At 41.3% G+C, this 19,572-nt stretch overlaps 1 long non-coding RNA gene across 1 annotated transcript in view; it reads left to right on the top strand.

Moving 5' to 3' along the window:
- Nucleotides 1–19,572, top strand: part of LOC109387398 (uncharacterized) — a 42,548-nt gene that overhangs the window by 6,068 nt on the left and 16,908 nt on the right. Inside the window, exon 2 of the long non-coding RNA XR_002124981.1 lies at nt 18,106–18,240. This is a non-coding gene — a long non-coding RNA (uncharacterized LOC109387398). The remainder of the gene's footprint in view (nt 1–18,105; nt 18,241–19,572) is intronic.

The raw sequence follows: 19,572 nt of genomic DNA, 5'->3' as shown, positions 1-19,572 counted from the left end.
CTCGGCAGCGGGTGGGCTCTAAGCTGTGACAGACAGCCCTGCTGAGTGTGGCTAACAGGTGCCGCACAGACAGACTGAGCTGCTGTGCCCATGGGGCACCGAGGAGGATTCTTCTCTGGCAGGCAGCGCCTCTGACATCAGGCAGGCTGGTGGGAATGTCCCTGGAGAGAAGGGACGAAGGCCCAGACTGGCTGTGGGAGTTCTGCCCTCACAACACAGCTTCCGCCCAGATGTGTGTCTCCTTCCCAAGGGCCTGAGACCTCACACTGTTCAAGCCAGTCAACCACTGCAGAGAACCGGAGCTCTGCTCACGGAAACGGAGATTTCCTCATGTCCATTCCACAGTCAGTAACTCCCTTTCCTCCTGACCCACTCGAAATGGAATGAGAACCAATGTCATGGAAATTGCCTACAGTTAGGAGCCAAGTTGCTAATCTGCCTGAATTCTGGGTACATTTCCTGACTTCTGTATACTTATAAGAACCCTTTAAATTAAAAATAAGCAGTCTCATTTTCTCTGATGGGAGTTCTTAGGATGACTTTGTGGGAAGAGGTTGGGAGGTAGAGAAATCTTACCTGACTCCCCTGGTCATGTGCCTGGTGAGACAGGTGGTGGGATATTACTTCCTACTGATGAGAAACAAATGTCCCGCTGCCAAGAGAAAGAGACAAGCGATTGCCTACTTCAAGCACACATTTCAGAGAGACAAAGCAAAGAAATCTATGAACATGCCTGAAGGAAAAAAAAAATACTCTGGGATTTCCTCATAAGCAGTGGCAAACTCCCATAACTAAACTACAATCTGTAATCAAAATTAGAGTCATTTTATATGATCCAATTACCTTTTACCATCATGTCATATGTCCTGGAGGCTAGTTCCTGGGAGGCCTAAAGACAGCCATGTTTATTTTCCTTTAAATCATACTGTAACTAATTGTGAAGGCCACAAAGTAACATGGAAAAATGTTCACAAATTCATATTAAGTGAAAAAAAATACAAAGAGTCTGGCCATAACATGATTGCAAGTATGTAAAATCATGTCAGTGATTTGTTTATAGTATTGTTTTTGTGATAATACAGTATTAGCATTGTGTCCCTTCACGAGGTTATAATTTTGCTTGTTGGTCCTGTCAATGGTGTTTTAAGTGTTACTGTGTTTATTTCTCAGTGTTAAGAATACATTGGTTTGTTGGCCCCAGCTCATCTCCATTCCACTGATGGGCAACATTACATAAGAGAACACATCAGGCCCCAATCCTCATGAAGTGATTCAAGGCTGCTGTCATACGTCGCTGTGTCTCTAATGAAGCCTCACAGTGGATGTGGGGATGTGTCCTTGGGCGTGCTGAGAAGTGGCTATGGCAACAGCACACAGATCTCCCCGGGCCCACTTCTTACTGTTACACACCTCCACTCTGAGAGAAGCCAGCCCCAGGGAGGGGAACAAGGTCTTTCCCTGCTTCCAGCAGCCACACACACAAGCTCACCTGAACAATATTTGCCAGAACAATATCCAGATTGAGAGGAAGGACACATCCCTACGCATGTCAGGAGCTTGATAAAAGCAGGCCAGTTGATTAACTGTGTGCTCAGCTGCTAAAGAGAAGGATGGGGGCTGGCCCTTCCCTTGGACTGTTGTCCTGTACCTTGCTCTTGGTGGGGCCCTCACAGTCGGTGCTCTGTACTATTTGCTTGTTTTATTTTCATACATAAGGTACTAACACAGGCCTCATGTGTAATAGAGTAGGCCTCAGTTATACAGACCTGCCCCGGGTAGGAGAATTGACTTGATATACTCTGAAGGGACTAAAATTTTGCCACCCTGAAGCTGCCTTTTGGAATGATTTCAAGCTACTTATTAAGAAACAAAAGACTCAGAAAGAATCTTTGACCCTCATCCCTTTCCTGCCCGAGAAATTCAGACAGAAAAACCTGTTTCAGGGAGGCAATTTTAGGATGCCTTAGCCTGAATAGCCTAATTTGAATTAAGTGTGGTCAACAAGAGGGCTTCAAGCAGGGGCCTGTTAGCTAGATATCCCGTGTCCCACTGTTTCTGAGGTGCCCAACAAGAATGTTCCTGCCTGTATGTTCCGCTCATCCTCAGCTACCTGTAAATCACCCATTCTCACTTCTGAAATCTAACGCTCTGTCCCTTCCTTTTTTTCCTTTGTCCAAAATGTCATACAGACTCAACACTGCCTCATTATCTTTGGAATTTTCATGCTTACATGAATTCCCCATACACATGTATTAAAATTTCTGATGTTCTCCTGTTAACCTGTCTGTTAATTTGATTATTGGCCCACCTAGAACTTACAAAGTAGAAAGAAAAGTAATTTTTTCAGCTTCCAGGACTCCAACAAATGGAAAATGCAGTAAATAAATATGCATGCCTTTTAGATTTGAAACAAATCATTGAAAACAAAACTGCCAACAAAACTCGACCCGAGGAAATATAAAACTTAACTTTGCAGGCTTTTATAATAGCGATAGAGCTCTGCATTTATGGATTCATTGGCAGATACAGCTGAAAATCCCTGACTAAGAAACAGAATGAGTGAGTTAGTGGTTGTGTGGGCTGTAACAGATTGGGTCTGTTTTAGGAAACTGCTTCCTAACCTCAAACTTATAACATTTTCTTTGCAGTCTTGTCTTTGAACTTCCTGACAGTCTACCGCTTAACACTCTTGCTTTTGAGCTACATCAACTTCATTAGCAAATGGATGTGCAAATTTCAAGTTCAGAGGGACCTCTTATAGATCACTCAGATTCTTGGCTCACAGTTGAGGAAAAGGCAGCTCAGAAAGGTTAAATGACCAGCCTGCCACAAGTCACAATACTTGCTGGCAAAACTGATCCTATGACCAACCCAGTCATCTTTCACCACTTCCAGGATGGTCACATCCATGGACCAAAAATGGCAGAGAAACAGAGGGTAAACACTCTCTAAAAAATAGCAATAAAATAATAAATAGTATCTAATAGATAGTAATCATTATTATCTAAAAAAAAAACCCCAGTATCTATTTTAAGAAGGTTGATAAGTCAGGTCTTCTGTTTTTATTTGCACTAACATTAACCAAGCCCCATCTATGCTCCAGGCACTTAAAACGTTGCTTAATTTAATTCCCACAATTTCAAATGCTTTTATTTATTTATTTAATATTCTATTGGGGAATTGGGGGAGGGGAACAGCATTGGGGAATCAGGGAAAGGGAACAGACAAGTTGCTGTCCTTTTGTTCTTCAGTCTAGTTGTGGAGAACGTTGCTTCACTGGCCCATGTTGGTATTATCATTACGTTTTTCCTGGGTGAGGCAGTTGCTCTCCGGCCATTGGACAGAGCTCAAGGCAGCTCACGAAAGCTCATGCCTGCTGCCGCCCAGCCCCACTGCAGCCTATGTTATGCCATTGCCAGTGACTCATGGCAGCCCAGCTCCAGGTCGAGCTGTTATTCACCATTTTAGCTATAGACGGTGCAGTGTCACTGGCCCTCAGTGTGGGATCTGAACTGGGGCCCTGGTGCTCAGAGCTGGCGTCCCAAGCCAACTTCTAACCAACGCACCACTCGGCCGGCCCAAGGCTTTTATTTTTTAACACAGAAAAAAATGAAAAGGAAGAAAGATCTATAATCTTACTATGCATATAAACCCTGTTGCAGTTTTAAAAATAAGACTAATATATGGACCTGGCTAGAAAACCTAAACAATAAAAAAAAGTAAAAAGTGCAAACCTTCCTTCTGACACCTAATTTTCCATTCCTCTCCCCAAAGCTAACTTTTAAGTGTTTCTTATGATTCCATCACCCTTCCTTGTTACACCCATACTCGGATGCATTATCTCCCTATGTAATTTTTTTTTACTTATTTACACAAAAGGAACTGTAATATACAATCATTCTACATCTTGCTTTTATCTACACAATATTTTAGACATCTTTCCACATCAGCACACATGTCTCTATTTTTAAAGTTTGTATAATACCCCATACTGTAGCTATACCACAATTTATTTAACTGTTTCCCTATTTGTAGGTTGTTTCCAGTTTTTTTTCTATTAAGTGGACTCAAAGCACCAGAGCTAGTATCTAATTCCAGGTACATATAATTTCTAAGTCCTTGCTTTTTCCTTTATCTTGGATATTTAACATAAACTCAAGGCACAGGGTCTGACAACCAGTTAGTAAAGCCTCTTAGTTGTTCCATCTACAAATTCCCCTGGAAATTCTTTTTTTCCTTTCTTTCTATTGAGTCCATAGAAAGTGACTCAGAGGCTGAGTGGCTTGCCCCAGTTATACTGTTAGAGTGGCCCACGTGGTTATGAACAAGTTACTCCCCTCATTTTTCTGTACTGAATAAAAATTGACTCTCCCAAATACAAGCGTTCCTCTCTGGAGGAGGAGAGATATGGCTTCCGCTCCTCCACCCAGGGAGAGGAAGAGTGGTGAGAATGGGAGGAACACACATTTCCTCTTAGAGCTGAACCAAGGTGAGAGGATTTGTGAGCCTGCACTTTCCTGTAGGATATAGAGGCTGCGGTTCTCACAGCAGCTAAGGATACGACTCTGCAAGGAGAGGAGTAATGAGGAAGAAGATATAAGGACCTCAACTGTTTGGGGGATGTGTGGGGCTCCACGCTCACTAATTATATAGAAAGAAGGGGGAGACTGGTTCTCTATGGGCCAGGGGAAAATGGCCTCAATAGGGCCACACAAGTTAACCCAGCCCCCAATACAGGGTAATTTCACACTTTCCCTCAGGGGGTTAATGACTTTGTTTGTGGTTTTCCCAGAGAATGGTTCCCCTCTTCCCAGTGCCTTTAACTCCAGTCAATAAGCCTTCCGTTGCTATGCAAAGCTATTGAGCCTCTTGAATAATTCCAAGCAAGGTAAAGTGCCCTGCCTCTGGGCCCCTTTGTTAGGTAGTGTGCTGCCGCTGGTCCTTGCTGTGGCCGAATATTTCACCTTCTTCTTGTAATTAGCTACCACTTTAGAAGGCTTGTCTGGCAATCTTTCACAGCAAGGCCACCGGATAGCCAGCTGTATGGGGGTGTTGGGGTAACATTTCCTGGCCTTTCTGTTCCCAGCCGCCTGCTGGGCTCCCAGCTCTTCCTAGCAAACTAAACACACTTGTCACAGCATGGGTCCTTTCACATCAAAGATGTCAAAGAAACCGGGGAGCTCAAGGTGTGAGCACTATTGAAAGTAGTGTCACCTTCCAAGACAGGATGGGGAACTTGACAACTCCAGAGACGGTGGCATGAAATGATATTTTAATATGTGTTGACAAAAACTGAATAAATTTGGGCATTATGTGACTAGGCCAGTAAGTGAAGAATAAAGATTTGCTCAGTGCTACGGAAATACATCTTCTAGGAACCCAAGTGGTTTCTAACTTGCCATCACCCTGAAGTAGTGGCTTCTCAAATCAGTTTATATAGCTTGTCTCTTCCCTCTAATAATAATAACCTTGCATAGTGAGTTACAGTTTTACAGTACAATCACATATGTCATTTTATTTGATACTGAAAAAAAAAAAAGGCTTGTAACATCCCTGACTTGTATTTATTTGAGACTATCTTACTTGGAAAGCATAGTTTAGGATTTGCTTAAGGAGATGATCAGAGACCATTAATCAGCTTTCGAGTGTTTGCTCCCTTTCTCCCCGAGCCTCTGGGAAAACGACTTGTGTGCTTACCTCTTCTCCCTGCTCTGGGATTAGCTCCCCACATGGAAAACCTGGAAAGAAATGAGAAGATATTTTGCTTCAAAAAGAGCTACATCCCTAAAGAGCTACAAATCCTTGTTTTATACAATCCGAGGCCCGTCAGGGGTCTGAATAACACTCAAAAGCTACTCTTGTTGAGAGCATCTCCATTTGCCAAAAGCCCAAATGTGTAGACAGCAGACAGACTGAACAGTGCCAAGGAGGATGCTGAGAGGAAGGACGGAACTGCGAGCCTGGGACAAGAAACACATCACTTGAATAGAAAAGCTGAGAGCTTTAAAGACATATGGTCCTTGCCGTTCCGATCTTTATGACTTATCCACTGGGGTTTTGTCTGTTTATACATGCAGTTTACTCAATGTCTTTTTATTTATAGTTGGTTTATGTAGTGGGGGCTTAACGCCTATATATTTATGGTTGGCAAATTTCCCTTTGGTGTATCTGTTTTTATTCTTCAACTGAAAATACTTCTAAATACCTTCCCATTTTAAGTTTCACACTAAAATCAGTGGCTAAATGAAAGCATCTTTTTAGCAATCGCCTGTCTCTGATTTATGTTGGGGTAACCTATTCCATGTCTTGAAATTGGACTTGGAAAACAGCGTCCATAAAGTGGAGAAAGGAGAAGTATTTAGATGTATATAGCCAGACACCTATTTCCAAAACAACACAGCAGGCTTTTCAAATGTCCCCAGATGGCCTCAGTAATCTAAACTGCAGATAAGGAATTTACTCTGTGGATTATTAGAGAGGAAAGTCTTTCCTTCAAGGTAAAGGGAAGATGATCTCTCAAGCTTCGAAATGCAACTAATAGGTCCCACGTGCAAATGCAGCTCTGCAAAGGGATCTCAGGGGCAGCTATTTTTCCCTGTCTTTGACCCAGTGTGGTGTTGGCTAGAGGGATGACCTGGACAAAAAACAACGTACACATTAACATGAATGAATAGGTAACATCAGCTCAGACTCTCTGCCCAGCACGTGAATCATTCTAAAAGTGAAAAAAAGAAAGAACACTAGGGTGAGTGAGTGACTTTGTCATTTATCCCAGAGTCCAGTTGGCCATATTTTTCCTATTACTACTTATTCTGACTTCAAACACTTGGAGCGATTTTGACATAGGAGATGCTCAAACTAGTTTGTCTCTCGTAATAGAACTGCATTGCGCATTGGTAGTGAAAATTTCAGGATTTCAGAACCACCAAAGCACAACGTCACCCAATTTATTTTTGTTTTGTTTTTACAGTTCCAACATATTTCCTAAGGTTGGAATTTTGATTATTCAGTTATATCCTGTCCCTTCACACGTAGAATGTACCCCTCATGCTAATGTTATCTAACTTAGACATTGCCCATGAATGAACACTGCACATTCACTTAAAACACCATTAGGGAGCAATGAATTTTGTCGGCACAGAACAGCGAAGATATCCCTGCAGTCTGGCCTTTTACTGCCTCGGTCTCTTGGGGTATTCAGGAAATCGCTGTGTTGAGAATACATTCCCCGACAACAGGACCTCCATTGTTCCGTGGCTTCCAGAGCTGGTTTTGGGTGTTGCTACGGAACCCTCGCCCTGTGGCTGCAGCTGCTCCCTTCTCCTGACAATCATTTCCACATGCCCCATTGCAGAGCAAGGGGGAAAGTCCTTGAGCGTGGCTTGGCCACACACATTGAAGAGGACACTCTCTCATGCTCAAGTGGCATTAAAAAATGCTTTATGCTATTTACTTAAAAGCTAGCTTTCTGCAAATGTCTTCAGTCTAGGCAAACCCTAATGTTATTCTTGTTGAACTAAGGATGTCTTGTAGCAAAAGAACCTTATGTCTTGTTGTTCCAGAGAACTCAGTAAGAGAATCCACCCCATAAGAGATAAAAACCTACAGGTCTAAGATGTGTTTTCAGCGAAGCCATTGTTTATGGCCCCTTTAGACCTGCAGAGGAAGTTGGCTTTAATCTAGAGGAGAGATTTACCTTAGCAGCTACTGGTCACTGACATTCTCAGGGATAACTAATAATGTCCTTGGAGAACTAGTGCACAGATTTCAAAACACCATTCACAGCAACTGAGTACCTGAGACTTCAGCTATTGGTCAGGAACAGCTCTGCCTCTGCTCTGCTACTATCAAGGGCTCCTAACAAAGCAAGTGTAACAAGCTCATCTCCCCTACTTCATGTTCCAGACAGTCTGGACCACTGTGAAACAAAGGAGATGCGATTCAGATAGTCTTAGCAAGTAGATAGGTCTATTTCCTGGCATGCAAGGAGGTGAGCTTCTGAAGCAGACACATCTTGGTTTTTCCCCTTCTGTCTTTAATGGACAACTGTAGGTGAATTCTAAATAAGTGAATATAAATAAGATGTTGGTTCACGAGGGTATATCCTACTTCGAGCAAATATAGTTTATGAGAATACATAAGGACATGAAAAATGATGTGAATTCATTTGCAAATGAATCTTTACCTCAGCATTTATAATACAAGTCCTGAAGATGTAAGTTTTCTCTTTATATTTAAATTTTGATTAGATTAACCAAAATTGCCAAAATTTTTCCAAACCTATCTAGTGACCGAAGCTAGATCTACCTACTTAGAGAAATATTTTTACTCTTATTAATGCCAAGAAATAAAGCTAAGCAAATGTCTGGAACAGAGAATAATACTTATTTTTAAGAATTAATATCACAGTCATGAGTTATTGGATCACGCCCATCAGCAGGGCCCCATGTTGGAAACTATTGGGAGGTAGAGAAGGTGTAATTATAGTTGCTGTAAGGGAGAAGCCCACGGTCATCTGAATAGCCACATTGACAGACCAAAGGTAATACTGAAGATACAAAGTTTCAATGGTTTTTCCCAAGATCATGAAGCAAGTCAATTACAGTCTGACTTTAAATCAAAGTCACTGCACCACAACACCTCTCAAACACGTCTTGAATTTTTTTCATCATTCTTCTCTGCTTTGGTCTTTGGTCAGCCTTTAGCTACAGCCACACTTTATACCTATGTACTGAACGTAAGAAAGTATGAAAGAGGAGAGGCCTAAATGCCTGATAAGAGGTGAAATGAGGGTGTTCACGAACAGGGTAGACTAGCAAAAATTCAATGAAGAATGAAACAATTTGTGAGGCCTCTTTTGAATGAATGGGCAACTTTTAAATAATGATATGCTTTTAATGAAATCAGGTCACTTCCTCCTCATGGACATGCTTTTACAAGCCAGTTTGTTTGTTTGTTTGTTCATTTTAGTCCCGCGGTTCTCAACCTGTGGGTCGCGACCCCTTTGGGGGTCAAACGACCCTTTCACAGGGGTCACCTAAGACCATCGGAAAACAAAAAGATATTTACATTACGATTCATAACAGTAGCAAAATCACAGTTACAGAATAGCAACAAAAATAATTTTATGATTGGAGGTCACCACAACATGAGGAACTGTATTAAGGGGTCGCAGCATTAGGAAGGTTGAGAACCGCTGTTTTAGTCTGTCAACTGAGAACAGACTGATTTTTAGGTCCAACTTTTTGTGCCATATAGCTTTGCTTGAGATATTATTTTCCTAGGACCCTTAGACATCTAAATAGAGGAAAACACAGTTTCTAAGTAACTTTTTTTTTTAACCACTAAGTCAAAGCCTTCAACAAGAGAACTTAGTGAACTGTGCACATGGGTCAGCCATTAAGGAAATACCAGTAAGCCTTATGTTTTCTTATCTTTCACTTTCTTCATCGACCTACATTTCTGTTAGAAGGAAGAAAACAAAATAAAACTAAGACAGTCTTGGGTTTATCATCTTCCCAAGTAACATCCCATTTAGAAAGACCCTCTTATGCTATAATGTCAAATGTCATTCAGTCTGACAAATATTGAATATAATACTATTAAACTACTATAATGATCTCTAATGAGATAGTGAATTTCCTCCCCAAAAATCAGCCACAAAGCACATTTTTTTCTGGTGAAATAATTAATAAAACACAAGGCTCCTTATGCAAAATATATACCAATGGTTCTCAAGTGTGTTGATGCCCTAACCACTCGGATTTTAAAAGCCCAGGCTTGAGGATGATACTCTCATGAGCACTGGGACTCATGCTGGTGGAGACCATTTCACAAGCCTTCTCTTATAGAATAAGAAACATGTGCTATGCTGTAAAGAAGGCAAGCAAATCACAACGAGGCCACTGCCAGGACAGGGTTTCCGATCTAACATTGAAGAGGAGTCACTCTGAATCCTCACTTATGTTCTTTAGACCATTAAAGGCATCGGTTAACATCACTGTCTACCTAATGTCAGCTGACTTCTTTAAAGATAGCAATTACAAAAGGATATTTTTGGAGAGTCAAATATACATAGATACATGTGTTTAACTGGAAAATACCTGTTCTGAATATACTCCTTCTTATATGATTCAAAACAAATATACATGCAAATCGCCATGAAACAAGATAAAGTTTTAGCCTAAAATATTCATTAGTCACTGCTATCCTGGAACAGAATTAGACCCTATTTGTTCCAAAGTGCTCTGCAAAGTAATGAGTTGGACCTTGAGAGAGCAATGACTATGCAAGTAAAAACTGAGCGTCCATTAGGCAGTCAGTGTCAACACACACAGCCTTGGGCCCTAGAGATGGTTTCTACCTTGAGAGGATCATTGCCAGGACACCAGGATGCTCCCTGGCTGTATAGAATTCCCACCTGGACTCAAAGCTTTTGACAGAAGTGCCTGCCCAGGCTCGAATTCTCATCCTACCCTTTGAACACAGTAGGCATCTTGGGGTAGAAGTTCTGGTGTCTAGCTGTTAAACTTGGTTAAATTATGTAGTAGATCTACAAAAACCCACCACCCACCCCCATCACCAAATCTCTCCAAGTTTTGATTTCATCCAATTCTTTGGAGTCTTGTCTCACAAATGGACAAGACTCTCAGGCCACAGGAGTCCTCCTGTAGCATCAAATGACGTCAACACTGGATGTGAAATCAATGCCCAGAGCTCACTGTCCTTTGCATCAGAGATGAGTAATGCTGGCTGAGTCATTGTTTCTTTCCAGCTTTTCACAGCTCTCTCCTGAAAGCATCTATATAATGGACCATTTCAGGCCTCATTGCTTACTGTAATATTTTTTTGTTTAATAACACTAGTGGTGAGCAATGTCTTGATAGTATTCCTTAAAAACAATACTCATTGTGCTACCTTAAACTTCATTAATATTATCATTTGTATATCATAGAGATACATTTTATTTTTCCATTATTTCTTATATTTAGAGTGGAAGATATTGTTCTGTCATACTTGTTTTTGTTCTTGTTTGTTTGTTTGTTTGTTTTTAAGGAATCAAGCCATACATTAAGAATACAATTTGGTAGTTACAAAACAGTCATAGGGATGTAAAATAAAACATAGAGAATATAGTCAATAATATGGTAATAACTATGTATAGTACCAAGTGTGTACTAGACTAGTTGGGGGATCACTTCCTAATTTATATAAATGTCTATCCACTATGCTGTACACCTGAAATTAATATAAAATAATATTGAATATCAACTGTAATTGAAAATTTTAAAAAGGTGAGGGGGAGGTGAAGGGGAATAAGAGGTCCAAGTTTCCAGGTATCAAACAAATAAGTCATGGGGATGTAACGTAAAGTATGGGGAATATAGTCCATAATTGTGATAGCATGGTACGGTGTCAGGTATTACTGGACATATCATGGCAATCACTTCTTTAGGTATATAAATATTGAATAACTATTGTGTACACCTGAAACTAATATAATATTGTATATAGCTACATTTTAATAAAAATCTTCAAAAAAAAAATAAATCAAGCCATAAGAAGCTCAACAATTTCTCAAAATTCACATAGCCTGTAAACTTTGAGCCTGTACTTCCTAGTCATTGAAATAACATTTACCTCAACTTAAAATTTGCCGAATTATATCAAATTTAAGTAAAAGAAAAAGAAAGACTTCCATAGGGACAGCGTAAAGGGCTGGTTATGTGCATATAGGCCTTGGATTCTGAGTCATTCAATCAGCAGCTCTTTGTTGACCACGTTAGTGCCAAGCAGACAGTAAACAAGAGAGAAGAGCCCCTTGCTGTCATGTAGTTCCTATCCTTGGAGGGGGCTTAAAGGTAGGGAGAAACAGACAGACTAACACACAATATACCGTATTTCCCCATATAGAAGACACTCCCATGTATAAGACGCACCTTAATTTGGGGGCCCGAAATTTGAAAAAAAGGTATTACATAAAGTTATTGAACTCAAGTTTTATTCATCATAAAATTCATACAACTCCTTATCACTTGCGGGAAATGCAAGTAAAAAAATACAACCACTGTATAAGACACACCCAGTTTTTAGACCCCAAATTTTTCTAAAAAGGGTGCATCTTATACATGGGGAAATATGGTAAATACATATACAAGGGAGAAAGAGACAGAGAAAGAACGCCAGGTATCCACAGATACAATGGTGGACACTACCATTGAGGGATAGGATCAAGAATGACCTAGTGGTTGCCCTCTGAGCAGGTTCCTCATGAACTGAGTCCCGTAGGAAAGAAGGAGCCAGCTTGAGTCAGAGTCCAGAGTACAAGCATTCCAGGCAGAGGGAGTAGAAGTGCAGCAGAAAGGAAAGACAGACAGAGCTTCAATCTCAGCCCCAACCCTGGCTGCTTGTGTGACCTCAAGCATGTTACTTAACACACCGAAGCCCTTTGCTAAAGTCATCCTTTCAAAGAGTCATGGTAGCTAACTCACAGGGACTTACAGAAATTACATGAGAATGGCACAAAGTAATTAGTCATTAAAAAATAGTTGGTTTTCTATTTTCATAAACCCTTTGAAATTCACTAAACACTGATTTTAAAATTTCCATATGCCTTGATTTTGTTGTTGTTGTTATTATTTTTGTTTCTTTGAGCAAGGGCCTGCATAAAAGAACAGCAGGGAACTTAAAATCACAGAAGAGCCAGATTATGAGTCCCTACAAAGCTTGTAAATCAGGGTTAAATTTCTTTATAGGAGAAAACAAAGTGTCACTCATTTGGGGGCAAGGCTCACTTCTGTATTAGGGACAGCAGCATAGTACCTAGGGCCCACCATACTTTGGGGGGCGGGGATCAACAAAAATGTTCTCCTTTCTTTAAAAATCACTAGAAAGAAAGAGAACTTTAAGGTCAAAGAAAGTTTTTAATATATAGTATTACTTCTTTGCCTTTATACCAACACCATCATAAAATCTAATTTTTAACGTTGTCCTAGGAGAAGGGGTCCACCAAGGCAAAGTCTCTAGGACCCACAAAGGTCAGCATGTGGGTCTATTTGCGGCAGCTCCGTATGTCTCCACAGGAAGCGCTGCACGGTGGTGATCTGGTTGGAGGCGGAGTTAGGGTGCTAGTCTTGCCCCCTACACAAAATGGCCACACAGAGTATTTGTTTATGTAAGTAGCTTTGGGGCATGGTGATCAGCCATGGTGAAGGAGAGGGCTGAAGTTAAACTGAAAATAAGCTGAGGGATGCAGGCGAGGCCCACATCTCAACAACCTGTCTAAGCCGAACACACAGGGTAAGCGGGTATCACCTGACCGCCTTCACCAGGGCTTTTCACTCCAGAACCCCTGCAGCCTCCAGGGCTCCCTTCACTGGCTCTGCCCCTCGCCCTTCATCCTTGCATCATCTCGGCTTACGTTCTTGCCTTACACCCAGCTCTGCTTTTCCTTAGACCACCCAGCCCAGATGTTTGCCCAATTTCCCAGCCCCTTCATTTCCCCTAACTCAGCATGATCACAGTGGGTCAGTCCAGATGTACTTAAGTGCAGGGTATGTGGGGCCACTAACTCTTGGCCATGTCATTGCCAAATCCCAGAAGGCCTGGTCCCCTGGCAGAATACCTATTCTGCAATACCCATTCTAATTGCATACAGGCTTTGATTTTCTGGATTGTATTTCAATTAAGATGACTTGTGCTCTTGGTCATCAGAATTCACACATTGTTGTGTCATTAATAATGAGACATACTGTCACAGCTGCAGTGGCATTATTTCTTGGCTTGATGTTTTTATTTTGATTTGACTGCCCAAGAAGTGTCTGGACTCTAAAAATTTACCAAAGAGGTAAGCCGCTTGGACAGGACTCTGGGTATGGACTCCAACAAAAAATAAATAAAAAATTTAAAACTGGGAAAACTCTCCTTAGTGACTGAACTCTCAGCCAGGACACCCCCCAGATGAAACTGTAACGTTGGCCGAGAGCATCACGCCCCAAGCACAACTGAGGCTCCTTCAGCTCTGAGCCTGCCACCCTGTCATCTCCCAAATGCAACCTGATGTCCTAGAAACTCTCTTACTTGTACGCTCCACTGGGAGGTGAGCTCTCCTTGTGACCTAGGCCTGGGAAAGTCACATTTTAATTCTAATGCTAATTGTGAGTGAAAGGCAGTAAGGGTTGTGCACCCAAGAAGTAAGCAGCAGTATCTTATTTGGGGGCTACTATGACTTTTCCTAAAGCTGAAATTATTTTTCATTTTTTAAATTGATTTTTAATTATATAAGAAATCTACGAATACATTTTTCTTTTCACATTAAAGCAATATAGATAAGGCTCAGACCCCCTTTAAACTGCTCATTCCAGGTATCCTCTCTCCTTCCTGGTATGGTTCGTAGTACATCTTTCAGACCTTGTTATACTTATTTGCATCCATGGTGTACTAACAGGAAAAAGATAAGAGTATTGCTTGGCGATTGCTTTTTATATAAATGAAATGAAAAATACTTTTATATGTTTTACACTGTGTGTTTTTGGTCTTCCACGTTAGAATTTACTTTGTATTTCATTTTTAACTATGCTATTACTTTTTATCATTTTAAACTATTTATAGTATAAATATACTAAAGCTTGTTTCGTCATTCCCCTATTGATGGGCTTGCTTGAACTCTTACGTATCAGGTGAGTGTCTTTCTTAGCATTCTTCTCAATCAGAGCACCTGGCCACAGGTAATTAATATACCAATTACCATACCAGAAACAGAAGATTAGAGTGTTAGAATTCCAAAGTCATAGTTTGAAAAGGCAACAAAGAAAGTTCCAAGAAAGGATTCCTCTCCTATTTGTTCCTGAAAGCCAATGTGGAGACAACATGTGCATTCACAGAGGGAGGCTGCAAAAAAAAAAAAAAAAAATCTTTAAAGGGAAAACAAACTGCTGAGGGTTGGGGAGTGGAAAGAAGTGAGGCCGGGCTAACAACCACTCTCAATCAGTGAGAATACTAATGGAAAAAGTTACACTTTGGGATTTTATGGGACGTGGCCTTCGTTTTAGCACCCACTCTCACTCCTCATTTAAGGGAACAGTGGCCCTAAGTACTTTCCCACCATTCACATAGATTGATAGACTAGACCCTTCATTAACTTAACTCTGGGCTTTGGCTTGTCTGGTTTGTGTTAAACTTAATTAACCCAGTTAACTGGTGCTGGACCACATTGAAATAAAACTCTGTGGAAAGCACAGCAAGTGCACAGTGAAGTTTGTGGTCCTGGTGTGTGGTCACTTGGGTGTTATCACGGGAAAGAGGGCATGTTCAGATTCAAGTTGCCTGACCTTTTAAGTCCACCCAAATGGGAAACCTAAAATTCTACATAGAAGTCAAGTGGGAGCCCAGAGGAAGGGTATGGCATAGACTAATAGAAATACACAGAGGAGTCCAGACTCCAATCAGTGGGCCATAAGGACTAACTAAGTGGTCAATGTTTGAGCCTCTGGCCCAGACCCTGGGTTGGAGTCCCAGCTGTGCCATGCATGTGCTGCACCATCATAGGCACATGGCTTATCTTCTTCATGCTTTAGTTCATCTATCTATAAAACAGGGATAGTATAATGATACTGTTTTCATAGGATTGTAAAAATTCAATTCCATTGTTGATGTAAAGTGCTAATTCAATGCAGTCCCTGGCACATAGTAAACATTCAATAAATGTTCACTTTTATCAACCTAAATAAAGTATTTGTTGGTATTCAGCCATGAAAGTTCTGGGACGTGGTCTAAATGATTTTATGGTGAATAAGTATTACCCCTGATTTTTTTTTTATTTTTACATGAAGAAAGACCTAGATAACGTTTACTGGGAAAAGTTGATACTAACGTCCCACATCATGACTCAGCCATGATATTTATCACGGATCTGTAATTCCAAAATTCCGAAACTGGACTTTCAGAATTTGAGACTTTCTTAAAAGGGATACTTGATGTTGTAATAATCTCCCACCCGTTGCTCCATTGCTCCAGTCCTATTCACTGTTCCAGGTCCATTTAACACCTGAGCACAAGCTTGAGATGATTCTTTTATAAACAAAGCTGAAGCTAAGTGACTATGAGACAGACTCCTCCAATGAGGCTCCAGCCAGCTTCTGGGTTCTAAACCGTGGCCAATTTGCTTTCTCTGGAGGGGGAATATAATCCCCCGAAGGTACAAAGGAACAGCATTCAAAACGAAAATGAGTAACCTGTTCATCTGTCTTAGCCATCGACAACCTCGGCTTCTCCAGCTTGCTGTCACGTTCTGCAAACCCCAGCATTACTGAAGACACACTTAATGTGCCTGATTCTATGTCTTTGAACAAACAAAGCTGCAACTCAAGCTCCTCCCTCAAGGGTAAAATTTGAAATCTGTCCAGAAACAAGGTGTATTGTTTGTCAGTGGATATGACTTTGATATGTCAGGTTCTGCTTGTGTGCTCTTAGTCCCCAACCACACCAGACGGCCCGTGTTTATTCAGTGCCTTGGTTTCTCTTCCCTTGAAGCAGGGGGAATAGGATGTGCTCCTAACTGCTGGGTTTATAAAGAGCTATGCAATCCCTGAAGTGGAGTTGTTTGAAGTAAAGTTCTGTGGAGGTCACCAAGGGCCACCTTGGGGAAGGAGGGGCCGTGGCTAAATCCTCGCTCTAACATCTCACAATAAAGTTGGAGTTATGATTACACACACAAATCGAAGTTTCCCTAGAAGTTTCCACCAAAAGAGCCCTTTAAGATGTGACAATACGGAATCCCTCTCCCTGGGCTTCCTTCTGAAGAGCAGAGCAGGATTATACCACCAGCTGTTTTCTTCTTCTTCCTTTTTGTTTACGGTTTCTTTAGCTAAATGACACCGAGAGGATTGGAAGCATAAGGTTCTGTCATGGTATTTTTGCTGCATCACTTGATTCTATTAATCCTGAAACGGCAGGGCAGGTAGTTTCTAGGGGATTCCCCCCACCCCCAGCCTGGCTGCTCATTAGGCTTTGGGAGCCTGGGTATGAGAGGGATACACAATCACCCAGTGGCTGAGTCTCTTAACATGGCTTTCTTTGTGCTGAGAGAAAACTTTACAGGCCTAACTCAGCTTCAGGGCAGACGACGGCTGAGGGCCCCAGAAGGCAAGCCTTGAGGGGCTGGCTCCCAGGCACTGGATGGGCATGGGAGAATTTGGTTCTGTGCCACAAGTCTCTGCTCACTAAATGTACAAAGTCAACTATTCTCTAAGCGCCCGTCTATGTTAGTAATGACGGTTGTTTTAAAGCAACCCTGAGTCCCATTGCCCCTCAGCCAAGCTGTGATGCTTGAGAATGTTTTCAGCAAATTAAAAAAAAAAGAAAAAATGCAGGAAACAGAGCGAGGCAGCACAACATCTGCTGCCAAGTTGTTTAAGTCCTATGGTTCCAGCTTACCCAGTGGTGGTAGTGACAAGGTATTAGGAGAAGTGGCCAGAGTCAGTATTAGGTGAGTGGCACCTGGCACTGCAGCCTGACCCAGGACCCCCCACTGGGAACTTGGATCTAGAAAAGCACTCCAGAAACTGCCTGATGCCTGAAATTCTACTGCAAGCACGCCAGCACTCTCCTCTCCTGCCAAGATCTCAAACTGGTGGTCCAAAGATGTTTGAATCTCAAAATGTTTTAGGGTTTCTTTTTGAATGTCTGAGTTTCTGCTCAAAATCAGAAGAAATGCTCACACTGAGCCCTCCTTCCTGGAGGGAACAATCACATATGGCCGATGGGTGGCCAGCCTGCTCAGACGATGCCAGCACTCTCTCATTCCTTACAGAGGTCATCAGTCCCCCTCTGGTCCCCACAGCATCCATTGCTTGTTCTTATCTGCTGCTGTCTCACTGTCACAGATGTATGTTGCCTGCTTGTGGCACTTACCATTGGGTTGTCGGGAAAGTCATGATGTATTTTTTCTGTGTTTTCCGTTGCAAAAATGCGTCATGACTTTTCTGACAATTCAATATATTCTGGTTTTGTTGCAAGCTGAATCTTGTTTTATCTGTACCTTCTGTTTGCAAGGAGGAGAGGGGATACAGGATCACTATATTTCTCCTGACTCTACTGTATCTCCAGGCCTTCTAGGTGATTGATTTATCTTAATATCTGACTGCGTTTGAAGAAAAGAACCACGGACAGTCATCTCTACTTTAAGGTACACGAAGAGGATGAGAACAGATTGGATTGAGAAGTGAAGAGAGAGTGAGCAAGGTAAAGATGGATGCACATGAGTTTGGAAAGGGTTTCTGCTAGCAGAGTGGATCCAGCTTTGATCTAGCCTACAGACATGTTCTGTCTGTTCTGCCCATTATTTCTAACACACACACACACACACACACACACACACACACACACACACACACACACAAAGTAAATTTCTTTTAGAGGCAAGATTTAAAGATCAATTGATCAATGGCTGATTCCAGGCCTGGGGCAGGGAATATGCATGATAAGACTGGAGTGTCTTGTGATGCCAGGAAATCAGAAAGCACTAAAACAAAACAAAAGAAACCAAAATGCTGTACAAAGGACACAGAGCCAATGGGAGGAGCTCTCGATGACCATGGGGAACAATTTGAGTAACAAAATTAATAGTAGTGTATTGAATTAAAACTCAAAATATAAAATAAATATCTATGAGACATAATGGTTTAAATAAATTATTGAATAAAGTAATAAATGCACGGGGGGGGGGAAGAAAAATCCCCCAAGCAGATGAATTTCCCATAAATGATGTAGATTCTCCACCCTCAAGAAGATGAAAAAGCATAACCCCCCTCTCCTTAACTGTGAGCAGAATGACTTCCTTCCAAAGAGTACAGTATGGAAAGGGGAAAGAAAGAGTAACTTTGCAGTGGAGACACCTGATAAACACCAGGTGATCAAGGTTAATATCCTCAGTGACAAATCATGGGGATGTGTGATGAGAATACTGCTTTACCTGTGTCGTCTTCCTCCCCAGAAATCCATAACCCCAGTCTAATTACGAGAAAAGCATCAGAGAAATCCCAACTGGCAGGCTTTCTACATAACACCTGACCAGTATCCTCAAAACTGTCAAGGTCATCAAAAACAAAGAAAGTCTGAGAAACAGCCAAGAGGAGACATAATAACTAAATGTAACGTGGTATCCTAAATGGGATCCTCGTCAGAGTTAGGATAGAAGGTGAAAACCGAGGAAGCCTGAATAAAGTAGGGATGCTTGTTAATAATAATGTACCAATACATTTTCAATAATTTTAACAAATGTACCATACCAGTGTAAGGTATTAATAATAGAGGAGATTGGGTATGGGAATATATAGGAACTCTCTGTACTATCTTTATAACTTTTCTGTAAATCTAAAAGTATTCTAAAATCAAAGGTATATTTAAAAAATCAATTTATTTCACATTAAACTCGATTCCTAGCTCTTCAAGAATGCAACATTATATCAGCAATCTGAAGATCAGAAAGCGAGTACCCTGCTATAGCTGCCATTCCACAACCTGCAACCTTATTTGCCAAGCGAAACAGGAAGAGAAAGATGCCCCCAATCACAC

The sequence above is a fragment of the Hipposideros armiger genome, unplaced genomic scaffold, assembly GCF_001890085.2.
Source record: "Hipposideros armiger isolate ML-2016 unplaced genomic scaffold, ASM189008v1 scaffold_156, whole genome shotgun sequence".
Lineage (NCBI taxonomy): Eukaryota > Metazoa > Chordata > Mammalia > Chiroptera > Hipposideridae > Hipposideros > Hipposideros armiger.
Note: the sequence above shows the minus strand (reverse complement) of the source record. Positions and strands in the feature narration are given on the sequence as shown.